This window comes from Periplaneta americana, chromosome 9 (assembly GCF_040183065.1).
Source record: "Periplaneta americana isolate PAMFEO1 chromosome 9, P.americana_PAMFEO1_priV1, whole genome shotgun sequence".
Lineage (NCBI taxonomy): Eukaryota > Metazoa > Arthropoda > Insecta > Blattodea > Blattidae > Periplaneta > Periplaneta americana.
In genome coordinates, this window is record NC_091125.1 from 2,388,435 (window position 1) to 2,399,419 (window position 10,985).

A 10,985-nucleotide genomic window follows, 5' to 3' on the forward strand; every position below is an offset into this window, starting at 1 on the left:
TAAAAATGTAACAAACATCTCTTATATGTAATATGACTTTCAATAACATACAATCGTATACTTCGCTTAGTGTACAAAACACATTGATGGAATAACGGTCTATGTTGCCCGTCCGATAGTAAATTTATGAGTGGAATTACGATGTAACATTTTTGTTTCTCCTGCATTGGTAGATTGTAACATAAACCGTTATTCGGCCCAACGCTTCAATTGTAATTTTCGTACTTCTGTTCGAAGCGGTCATTCGTTAGGGAGACAAGCTGCACATATTATAAAAAAATTTGTATACCTATTTTTCCTTGAAGGAGAAAGCAAAGAAAAAATATGTACCGGTAACAATAATTACAGAATATACGAAGTTTGCAATATTTCTCATATTATGCAGCTTTTATATAAAATAATACTGTTACATTAAATACTATTCAACATTTCTTACGTGTCTCATATAGGCCTATTATTCCATATTAGTACGTACCTCACGTTGTAAATAATAGTCCGATTCCCGCTTTGTTAATATTTTTGTGTTTGTGGTCGTAATACCACACCTCTCCGTTAGCTGTCGGATCCGCAACATTTCACACTAACGTCAATGATGCTAGCAAATACCTTACTATAATAATACCGGACAGCTGTATACTAACAGCATTGACGTGAATGCGAAATATATAAGGACTTGACATCTAGTGGAGCGGCGTGGAATTACGTCCACAAATACAAATATTAACATAGCCGAATTCGACTGTTCTTTAAAATGTGAGTTACTAATGTGTAATAATAATTTGAAACACTTAAGAAATGTTGAATAGTAGGCCTATTCAATGTAAAATTATTATCTTCTATCAAAGCTGCATATTATGAGAAATATTGCATACTTCATATTACTTTCCGCAATTAATTGTTGCATATTTTTTCTTTGGTTTAGTGAGACAAAATCAAGAGAATGAATTTACAATAATGCTTTATATATGCATTGCTGACAACTGCAAAGATAAAACTGATAGTAATCTGATGCTTGTAATAATTAGTAAAGGCATGTGGACATCAATAAAACTTAATAATATGATAAAATCTTAAAATTCCAAATACCTATTAACTTCTATTCATTTATTAGGTCTGAATAAAAAAGCTAATTTGTATTTTTCTATCAACACAAAGACGAAGGAATTAGGCCTACTAAAGAATCTTGTTGACTCACGTTTTACGATCCCTCGGAAATCGACAGTACGATTTGGAGTAATTTGTAATGCTATAATTGTAGCAATTATAAACAGCACATATACACCCTGACATTTTAACACAACACTAATCAATAAAACTATTAACTAGCCCAGCAACAATATACATTGCAGGTGATTATAGCTTGTTTCGCGAGTATCACCACACCGGCCGCCTAGGTAGCAGCACCAGCGTCGTTCGCGAGCAGAACTGCTAGCTGTCCGGTATTATTATAGTAAGGTATTTGCGGCTAGCATACAGCTGTCCGGTATAATAGTAGTAGTAATAATAATAATAATAATTCTTTGTTTATACTGACAGAGTTTAGGCCATAGGATCTTCTCGTACACTCTACCAGGTCACAAAGTATACAAGCAGTGAAAATTTAACAAAAAGTTAAAGAACAGAATACTAACATATTACAACAACAATAATAATAATAATAATAATAATAATAATAATAATAATAATAATAATAATAATAATAGGGTAATAAAATCGACACTTAAACAACATGAAAATAATACCATAATAGAAAAAAAAGTAAAATACATTGGAATGTAGTAAAATGAACTAATTTATTTATTTATTTAACCTCGCAGAGATAAAGCCATGAGAACAAAAAAGGGGAAAGGAAGGAATAGAAATACATACATACATATATATATATATATATTTATATATTTACAAAACTATCGCAGAGAAAAGGGCTTATAACTGAAAGGAATCTGAAATGAAAAAGTGCGATTTTAGTTTATTTTTGAAACTAGACAATGTCCGACAGTCTCTGACATGTTGTGGTAGAGAGTTCCAGAGATGGGCTGCAGAGACGGTGAAAGATGAAAAGTAGAAGGATGTTCTGTGTTTAGGAATGGAGAGTGTGATATGGTGTTGTGAGCGAGTATCTATTTCGTGATATGAGGACAAATGTTGAAAACGAGAAGCTAAGTAGCTAGGGTTAGAGTTTTGAAGAATATTGAAGAGTAAAGTGAGAGAGTGAATAGTTCTTCGCTCTTTGAGACGGACCCAGGACAGCATATTTAGTCAAGATGTGATACGGTCAGATCTATGGACGTTGCAAATAAATCGAACGCATGCATTATGAACACGCTGTAGTCTGTCTGTCAGTCTCATGTTAAGGTCAGTGTAGAGAGTGTCACAGTAATCAAAATGAGGCATCAAGAGCGACTGCACTAAATTCTTCTTGAGAAGCAACGAAAGGAAATTTCGAATTCTTTTTACTGTGTGAATTTTTCATAAAAATCATTTTACATATGTTTGTGATTTCAGTATACCAACTTAAATTTTTGTCCATATAAATTCCTAGATTGTATACTCTATTACTGTAAGGGATAATAGTTTCATTCATTTTCACATGAGATAAGCACCTTGTGTTCAATTTACTTAAAAGTCGATGATGTCCCATTGCAATTGTCTGTGATTTCTCTGAGTTCAATACTAGTTCTAATTTTTTCGTCCATGAAATAACTGATAGTAGGCTATTACAGTAAGGTATTTGATATTTCTCAATGTAGACTTACGTAGCAATCAACCTTCGGTTATAAAATGTAGTAATTTAATATCCAGTTACTAGATAGTCATATAAAAGTTGCATAGCTATTTATACTTAATGACATACTATGTATGTTTTGATTTAAAAACATATCGCAACAATGAGTATCAAATTATTCCTGACTGTATAATGGGTTGAAGGATGGATGTTGATAACAGAAAACCAACTTAACAAGTCGAAAAATGTAAACTCGGATACTTCTTGTCTTCCGTTGACAGTTTTATGAAGACAAATAAATAAATATAAATAGTTTATAGGTAAATGAAAAGTATTCTGCTGTTCATGTCAGTTATTTCTACTTCATTCACAGACAGTATACTGACGTTAAGAAAATGCAATGATTTTACTCGAAATTATATCTTGGTAACTTAATACTGTAAATTATTGTATTATCGTATTATGCTGAACATTCTCGTTTCCTTCTTGTGTGATTAAAATCGCGGACGCGAGATTGGTATTTTAGTGATTGAAGTGCTATCAAATACTGTACCTTACTATAATAATACCGGACAGTTGTATACTATAGTCGCGACGCTGTTATTCCCAGCGTGAATCCTCCGCCTTGCTTACGTCTTAGGAAGTGAAGACTCTATAAAGTCTAGGTACGTAGTATCATTCGCCATTTTTGTCCTCTCGTTGCCGAACTACCATACGAGGAATCTATTTACCACACCGTTAAACATTATCATGTCGCAGCTCCTATGATAATAAATCAAACGCACTGTAATTCAGCAAATAATTGAGCGGAAAATAACGTCTTCGTGTACTTTCTGCAAACGACAACGAAAGAGGCAAAATGGCGGGCGATTATATTAAGTATTTATCGAGCCTTAAGAAATGAATAACGTCTTTCTCAGCGAATCACAAGACGCACACGTTTAAATGTAGCCGATCTGCAACGCGATTGGCTGCCGGAAATTAGAGCGACGGGACTATAGCAGCATTGACGTGAGTGCGAAATGTCGCGGACCTGACATCTAGCGGAGTGGTGTGGGATTACGTCCACAAATCCCGTCGCTCTAATTTCCGGCAGCCAATCGCGTTGCAGGTCGGCTACATTTAAACGTGTGCGTCTTGTGATTCGCTGATTCATTTCTTAAGGCTCGATAAATACTTAATATAATCGCCCGCCATTTTAGCTCTTTTGTTGGCGTTCGCAGAAAGTACACGAAGACGTTATTTGCCGCTCAATTATTTGCTGAATTACATTGCGTTTGATTTATTATCATAGGAGCTACGACATGATAATGTTTAACGGTGTGGCAGATTCCTCGTATGGTAGCTCGGCAACGTAAGAATAAAAATGGCGAACGATACTACCTACCTAGACTTTATAGAGCCTTCACTTTCTAAGACGTAAGCAAAGAGGCGGAGTCACGCCGGAAATAACAGCGTCGGGACTATAACATAGCGGGAATCGGAACATTGTTTAAAACGTGAGGTACTGATGTGGAATAATATACGAGACACTTAAGAAATATTGAATAGTATTTAATGTGACATTATTTTATATCAAAGCTGCATACTCGTATTATGATAAATATTGCATGCTTCATATTATTTTCCGTAATTAATTGTTGCGTATGTTTTCTTTGCTTCAGCGAGACAAAATTAATTCTGACATTAAAAATGAATTTACAATAACGCTTTATATACCCATTGCTGACAACTGCAAAGATAAAATTGGTAATAATCTGATGCTTGTAATAAATAATAAATGCATATGGGCAACAAAAAAAAAAACTAAATTTGCTAAAACTTCAAAATTTCCAATACCGGTATATTTTAACTTCTAGTCATTTATTAGGCCTGAATAAAGGAAGCTAAATTTTTTTGTTCTATCAACACAGGGACGAAGGCATTAGGCCTACTAAAGAATTTTGTTGACTCTCGTTTCATGATCCCACAGAAATGAAAAGCAGGATTTGTAGCAGTTTGTAATGCTTTAATTGTAGCAGTTATAAACAGCACATAGACACCCTGACATTTAACACAGCACTAATTAATAAAACTATTCACTAGCACAGCAACAATACACATTGCAGTGAATTACAGCTTGTTTCGCGGGTTTCACCACACCGGTCACCTAGGTAGCAGCACCAGCTTCGTTCGCGCGCAGAACTGCTAACTTCCGGGGTGATATCTTACTATTATAATTTGTTGCGAAAAATGTGAGTAATAACGTTTGACTATTTTTGGACAATTTTTTTAATCTTCCATTTTCGCAGTATTTTACCGTTGTAAAAAGGATAGAAATATTATCATTTGTCGGATATCAGCTATAACCTAAACTAACATAACCTAAGAATATTAAGTTAGGTTAGATTATGTTGTTATAATAAATCCTTAACCATCTGTTACAGCATGAATCATGGCTGCCAGGGAACATATTGTTACAAGCTGTATTACATCGAGATATAGGCTATTTACAGTGAAAACAATTAGCTGCACTCAATATTGAAGCCTTTTTAATTACATACAGATACGTTCATAAATACTAAAGTGATTGATATTAATATTAGCACTGCATCAGCAATAAAGGAAGAAGGGTAGTTTCCTAGTACCCGTATTCATTACATAGGTCGTATTTATATTTACCCAGTGGCTTTCTGAAAAGAATTTTAATAGTTTGTTACTAGATATGATTCTAGTCAGTTTGTAATATTCTTTTGGACCAGGGAAAATATAAATCTTTTATGATTATACAACAATGGCTGACTTAACAGCTTATGTAAGGAGTATCGGGTACAAGGAAACTTCCAAGAGAAGATGCGTGCTTATAACGTAAGCATTTCTGTGATTATTAGTCCGTATTAATAATTATAGTTGCAGATTTTCAAAACGATATTTCTTTACTTCACTAATGTAACAGTTTATATTTCATTATGACTAATGACGTGAAAATACGTTATCTAAGATATGAAAACAATGTTAACACTCACCATTGTATTCAACATCACAATCACCTTCATTTTCTATTGGTTCTCCTTGATCCTGGATAACTGAAAAAATCTTCGCACCCATATCTTCAACTTTGAGAGTGAAAGTACCACAGCCAGTTTTCAGACGTTACACTTTATCTTATGCATGACCCTTTTTAGTATTTCTCTTAATACTTTGATAACATCGATTTGTTTTATAGTTGGCGTTTTCACATCCAAATGGCGATTGAAATATTGGGTTAAAGAAACCAATGCTTGTTCCACCACTATGTTTGGCTACAATTACATTTTTATAATTAGTAATTGTTACATCTACTAAAATAATTATATTTTATCATATGAGATAAAATTACTGCTATACACGTTTGTGTTCTTCATTTCCATTCGAATTATATTATTGGTCTCTAATACTTCGACAATGTAACAATACAATTTTAAGCTAAAACAAATAACTACTCCACAACCATAGGCACATTCAGTAAACGTTCACATGATCACTGCCTCTTTGATTCTTGTTACATAGCTCAACATCATATTACTTAACCGAATTTTTTTTTTTTTTTACTGTTATATTTTATACTCGCCTTAACGTCTCTGGTCATATCGCGAGTTAATCTTTTGGGTGAAATCCGAAGGTCTATGTACTAGTGTTGAGACTGGTCCTATTGTTGTGAAGTAGATATTGTACATGAGGAGAAACGAGCAATCTACGTTCCAAACCATCCCGTTTTTCTGAATGAACTGGCCCTCCTCATAGTTAGAGAGTCAGTCAAACTTTTACGGAACCACCTAATTCAGTGTATGGAAAAAATTGACGCACCATTATCAATTTTCTTTTTCCTTCTTAGCTTTCATTGATTCTTTACTTGAATTTTTTTTTTCTATAAACTACCATTGTTTGTTTGTGTATTTGCCTTTTCCTTACTCTTTTAGCTCTCATCTTCTATTTGTTCTTGTATTGTTTTGTATGCTTTGTCTAATGGCAGCCTCTAATTTGAGGAAACTTTGATAAATACTGTAAATAAATATTACTGATTTGTTATATGATTTTTTTGGTGACGAATGAAGCCGGTGATATTCAGTGATGTTGTAGTCCGAATTTCCTGGAATTTTCTTTACACATAGTAGCCTCTTTTTATACAATGCTGTAGGCTGTGTAATTTTCTTTACACATAGTAGCCTCTTTTTATACAAATGATGTAGGTTGTATAAACATCTTCAAACATAGTAGCACAGTCTAGTATATACAGTCGCGAAGCACAATACGTAGTAAATATGCAAACAGATAGTTGCTCACCACTAGGATCGCTAATATCGCCTCATTACAGGCAATGCAAAATAGCACCGTCACAGTCTATTGTTTCTAGCACCCTCAAAACTCAAGCTTCGTGACTGTAGACTGTAGACTGTGATAGTAGCCTCTTTTTATACAAATGCTGTAGGCTGTATAATTATCTTCAAACATAGTAACAAATGATGTAGGCCAGTGACCGTCAACTCGACTGAAAACGGGCATGGGCGCTCATCACCCCTTCCGTGCGGGGCAAGCGTGCATTACCTCGTGCTCGGCATTATACAACCCTGTCTCCCGTTCAGTAGCGGCTCTTGGCAGAAGCTAGCTGCAATGTTGAATGGAAGTAGTAGGCTATGTCTCAACAGTCGTCAGGAATTTCATTCACAATTTCAAGACTTGAACGTATGATTTCAGATTTCAAGATTTTCATAGCCTAGCGTTGGGAAAAATCGTTCTTTTTCTGGAACTTTTCCAAGAGTTTCGTTTCCAAGAAAGTACTAGTTTCAAAGAACAGTTCAGAAATACGAGCAAGCGTCTGACATAACGTAATAATCACCAAAATGTTATATTGTTTCGGAACTAGCTCCGTTTTCAAAAATCTTAGACAATAATGCAATTCGAACCACGACAGCTGTTGCAGTCAGGTGTAACAGTAATTTATACAAACCATAAAACGTCGCAATAATTTGAACATTCCTTCTTTTAAATATGGGATATTACTACTACGTGATATTAGTCTCTACTAAAGCTTCTTAATTTATTTGTAATAAACATTGAGATTAGTTGGGCTACATTTGCACTGTTGTTACCGTTGTCATTCATTCATAGTGCTCTGCCCAAGGGCAGGTATTTCACTGCAAATCCAGCATTACCCAGTCTTTCCATTTTCTGCCTTCCTCTTAGTCTCCGCATTAAGATCCATATAATATCTTAATGTCGTCTCTAATCTGATATCTTCTTCTGCCCCAAACTCTTCTCCCGTTCACCATTCCTTCCAGTGTATTCTTCAGAAGGCAGATATGTTACAGTATACAAATTTTATAACACAATAGTGCAGTATATAAATTTGTGTATTTTTTTCATTTTATATTGTAAAATAGTGACTTTAAAATAGTAATAATAATAATAATAATAATAATAATTATTATTATTATTATTATTATTATTATTATTATTATTATTATTATTATTATTATAGGCACAATCTCACAATTTGATTTTGTTTTCATTCTTATTGCTATATTAATAGTAAACAATGTAACTGAAGCTGATTTGCCAATCAGATTGATTATTTAATATTGAAACGCGCCCTGCAAATTCATTGTAGTAAAAAATTTCGCTCTCCTTCCAACATACTCAATTGTGAGAACATTTAGCCCGGAACTGTTATGGTCTCTGAGAGAGTATCTGGAGTGTTCCAGACAAGATAATTGGACGGTAAGTTACACAGTATTCTAATTCCTATGAGAAAGATTCTGTCAGAAACTCCTACAGTTATTTTGGAACAGTGTTTTCCGACCTATAGGTCTTTTTCTGGAACTGTTATTTTCTCGGAACTGTTTCGAAAGTACTGTTATATCACTTTTCCCTATCTCTATCATAGACCCATCTACTGTGAATGTTGATTGTGCTCCTGCTTAGCTTCAGCTAGAAATTACAGACTGATAGTGTGATTTTTATTCACATTTTTCATTAGTCAGATTTCTCAGGCTTCATCAGCAGCTTTCGACAGACTGCATATTCGGATCCACATACATATACGAACATTTAAACGGTAGCCGTCGCAAACATAATTTTGTACATTATTAATATTATACGACATAGAGTTGAATGTACAATTTTTATCAAGTTTGGAGATATGAATGTTTTTTGTCATAATGTTTTGCATGGAATTACCCAGGTATCATCTTAGACACAAATAATGATCAGCAGCCATAGGCTAAGTCCCCTTCGGAAAAATTTCGTGTGCTTTCGTGAGAACTTACATAGTTTCACGCGTGAACGAATGTATTGCAAATATACGGCGGGACAGATCCAATAACTTGTCATTGTTTCAAATGACCCTTATTGTAAGAACACGTAACTGTCACCTCGAAACCAAGGTTCACATGGCGGTTTAGTAACAGAGAGGGTGTGATTGCAATACTGCGCTGTGTGTTTCTTTTATTTCGTTTCTCTGTTCTTCTTTCTGTTTATAAATTAAGTATTGTAAATAATTCAGGACAAATATGTATTCAAGGGATCAATTATATATAATTGTAGTGTTAATACATACATACATACATACGTGGTACAGTCATTAAGTTCTTGGACTGACGCCTGGAGAGTAGGCAACCATAAGAATCTGGCTGTCTCACAAGATGCCGCGTAACACGGCGTACACTTAAACAGATCCACATCCTCCCTCAAAACAGTCGCCGTTGGCCGCTATGCACGTCTGCCAACGTTGGTATAGCTGCTGGAAGCACCGCTGAAAGCACTGGAAGGTCCCGTACGGCTTCTCTTGTGGCAGTCATGTCCTCTTCAGCCGAATTAAATCTACGCTCACGTAGGATTGCTTTCAAGTAGGGAAAGAGAAAAAAATCGCATGATGCGAGATCAGGTGAGTACGGAGGATGTAGCAAAACAGCGACCTGTTGCCTTGCAAGTATCTCTTGGACAAGAACAGAGCGATGAGTAGGGTCGTTGTCGTGTAGCAACAGCCAATATTCTTCCTACGCCAAAGTTCAGGACGCTTACAACGAATTGAATCGCGGAAACGGCCAAGGATCTGCTTGTAGCGGGTGTTGTTTATAGTTGCACCTTGTGGGATGAATTCCATGTGAACAATTCCTTTTGAATAAAAAAACAGTTCAAGCATCACCTTGCCTTTCGACCCGTCATCTCACGGTTTTTTTCTGTCGTGGCGATAATGGCGTTTTCCTGGTGGCGGATTGTCACTTCAGTTGCGGATCGTAAAGGAAACACCTGCGACTCATTGAGTCGTCACCGTAAACTTGCTGCATCATTTGAAACGATTCGATAGCGGTTTTGCCTGATTTCTGGGAGAACGTGACTGCGACATACTCGAGTTCCGACGCGCGCATTCAAATCACCGTCACAACAAAGACCGTAGTTCTGCTTACACTCTATGCACACAACTAACTCTTGCTGGGTCGAGAGACTAACTGACAAGGTACCATACCATGGCGCCACCTATCAGCCCTGGTGCACCACCTGTCATTATGCCCCCAGTCTTAAAATTTAATGACTGTACCACGTACATACATACATACATGCACACATACATACGTACGTACATACATATATACATACATACATACATACATACATACATACATACATACATACATACATACATACATACAAAATAAACATCTTTTCCCTCGTAGTGTGAACCAGGTGTTGTCTGAAGATGGAAAAGTGTAGTTGTCTGAAGTCGGAAATAATATCAGTCATTGCATTTGTGAGCTGATTCTTGAAATTATATCAGGATCTCAATTTTTATTTAGCCAGATTCATCTGCGAAAAAAAAACTGTTCGCATATGTAGGTGGAGCCAAATATTGATGCAATTTTCACAGTGAAACTATGTAGATTTTTATATGTTAATTTACAAAGTTGTTTATATCTGTCCAAGTCAACAGTATTAGTATTTATTTACTTTAGGTAAATGTGTTATTTTGTAGACGAATAACCTCCAAATGGAAATCTAATCGAACATATCGGATATCAACAAGAAAGGGGTTTGAAAATAATAAGTAGTTCTCCAAATTTTAAAATCAACAAATATATTATTGGAGAATTGTGAGGCTAATTTGTCTAGCACTTGGGTGGCATTATCATGATTATACAAATACACTGAACATTTTCAAATTCTTGAAATAAATAACATGATGTTGAGACCATTCAATTACTTAGATATATATCTTAGTTCTAAAATCTATACTAATAATAAATCT